The sequence below is a fragment of the Rhinopithecus bieti genome, unplaced genomic scaffold (assembly GCF_001698545.2).
Source record: "Rhinopithecus bieti isolate Rb0 unplaced genomic scaffold, ASM169854v2 scaffold_31823, whole genome shotgun sequence".
Classification (NCBI taxonomy): domain Eukaryota; kingdom Metazoa; phylum Chordata; class Mammalia; order Primates; family Cercopithecidae; genus Rhinopithecus; species Rhinopithecus bieti.
This window is the reverse complement of record NW_016814121.1, coordinates 2,957,183-2,959,733: the sequence shown is the minus strand read 5'-3', so window position 1 is coordinate 2,959,733 and position 2,551 is coordinate 2,957,183. Positions and strand designations below refer to the sequence as shown.

The 2,551-nt window shown below is 44.5% G+C and overlaps 1 protein-coding gene across 1 annotated transcript in view; it reads left to right on the top strand.

Moving 5' to 3' along the window:
* Positions 1-2,551, top strand: part of ABL1 (ABL proto-oncogene 1, non-receptor tyrosine kinase) — a 195,772-nt gene that overhangs the window by 124,234 nt on the left and 68,987 nt on the right. The window lies entirely within an intron of this gene.

Below are 2,551 nucleotides of genomic sequence, written 5' to 3'. Positions count from 1 at the left end.
TAAAAAAAAATTCCTTTTTTTTTTTTTTTTTTTTGAGACAGGGTCTCACTGTGTTGCCCAGGCTGGAGTGCAGAGGCACGACCTCAGCTCACTGCAACCTCCACCTCCCAGGTTCAAGCAATTCTACTGCCTCAGCCTCCCGAGTAGCTGGGACTTCAGGCACACGCCACCTCGCCCGGCTACTCTTTTTTTGTATTTTTAGTAGAGATGGGGTTTCAGCATGCTGGCCAGGCTGGTCTCGAACTCCTGACCTTGTGATCTGCCTGCCTCAGCCTTCCAAAGTGCTGGGATTATAGGCATGAGCCACCGCACCCAGCCGAAAATTCCTGGTATGGACATGTTATACCAGGTGTTTTGGTCATTGGTGGGCTCTCAGCTTCAGAAGACACCTGGCTTCTCTACACCCTATCTTTGGTGACTTCTGCTTGTTGGACTTCAGTCACTGCAGTTCACAAGTTTCAGACTCATGAAATATTTATTGTTAATTCCAACATTTAATTGATTGCTTCTTTTTCTCAGCACTTTGGAAACATGTTTACTACCTAGAAATTTTCCTACAGTAGATTTTTAATTCTTAACATTTTGATCTTAACCAGTTTACCATGATACTTGGTTTCCATGAGAGATTTAACATTTGGAACTATACTGCCCATAAGATGCATGTGGGGTCATGGTATGTATTTGGGAACTCTACAAATGGCAGCCCTTCATGCCTTTGCAAAGGTTGCAGGTTGGAAAGCTGCCATTACTTGTGAGGGCGTCCAAGTGCTTCCTGTGAATGGTAGATGTATTTCTGTGCCTCACTGTCTTCACTGTGCTGGATTGCTGGCTCTCTCAGATGTCTTTATTTGAGTCAACCTGTATTCCATCTCCTTACTCCCACCCAGTCTTGATCATCTCATTTGTGTATATACAACCTTCCCCTCACACACACTTCTTTGCAGAAGTTTCGTTGCACTGGGCGTTGAGAGGAGAGGCGTCAGAGTTGGGTGGAATCATTTCAGGCTGACTCTCCAGACGTGGCTCTCATTAGAACAGTAAATAGGCTGAAAACCAGCAACACATACAGCACGGTCTTTCTGTGTTCGCAGCTTGGAACTGAGCAGCCGTCACTGGGTGCATTACTAATTCTTTGTGTCATCATTTGTATGACATCCAGTTAGAAAAAGGTGTTAAAATCATGTAACATATTGCATTTTCCCCTTTTTTATTAGCAGTTCTACTGAGGTGTAATTTATATGCCATAAAATTTACCATTTTAACGTTCAATTCAATGATTTCTACTAAATTTAGAGTGTGCATCATAACCACAATCCAGTTTTATTTTTATTTATTTATTTTTTTGAGACAGAGTCTCACTCTGTCACTCAGGCTGGAGTCCAGTGGCGCAATCTCGGCTCACTGCAGCCTCCGCCTCCCGGGTTCAAGCAATTCTCCTGCCTCAGCCTCCCGAGTAGCTGGGATTACAGGCACGTGCCACCATGCCCAGCTAATTTTTTTGTATTTTTAGTAGAGATGAGGTTTCACCATGTTAGCCAGAATGGTCTCAATCTCCTGACCTCATGATCCGCCAGCCTTAGCCTCCCAAAGTGCTGGGATTACAGGCGTGAGCCACCGCGCCTGGCCCCACAATCCAGTTTTAGAACATTTCCTGCATCCCCAAAAGATCCCTTTTGTCCCTTTGCAGTAGTCCCGCTCCTACTTCCAGCCCCAGGCAACCACTCATTTGCTTTTTCTATAGATTTGTCCTTCCTGTATGTTTCATGTAAATGAAGTTTTATACAATATATGACCTTTTGTGACTTTTTTCTCAGCATGTTTTTGAGGTTTATCTGATTATAGCATGTCTCAGTACTTTGTTCCTTTTTATCGCTGAGTATTATTCCATTGTTTGGATATATGTTTTCTCTATTCATTCACTAGTTGGTAAACATTTGGATTATTTCCACTTTTGGTCATCATGAACAATGTTACTATAATATATCCATGTATAAGTCTTTGTGTGGATATACATTTTCATTTCTCTAGGGTAGATTTTATTTTATTTTTTTTTATTATTTTTTTTTTTGAGACGGAGTCTTGCTCTGTCATCCAGGCTGGAGTGCAGTGGCTGGATCTCAGCTCACTACAAGCTCCGCCTCCCGGGTTTACGCCATTCTCCTGCCTGAGCCTCCCGAGTAGCTGGGACTACAGGCGCCCACCACCTCGCCCGGCTAGTTTTTTGTATTTTTTTAGTAGAGATGGGGTTTCACCGTGTTAGCCAGGATGGTCTCGATCTCCTGACCTCGTGATCCACCCGTCTCGGCCTCCCAAAGTGCTGGGATTACAGGCTTGAGCCACCGTGTCCGGCCTAGGGTAGATTTTTAGAAGTATAATTGCTGAGTCTTTTCTTTTTTTGAGACAGAGTTTTGCTCTTGTTGCCCGGGCTGGGGTGCAATGGTGCCATCTCGGCTCACTGCAGCTTCCACCTCCCAGGTTCAAGGGATTCTCCTGCCTCGGCCTCCCGAGTAGCTGGGATTACAGGCATGCGCCACCATGCCCAGCTAATTTT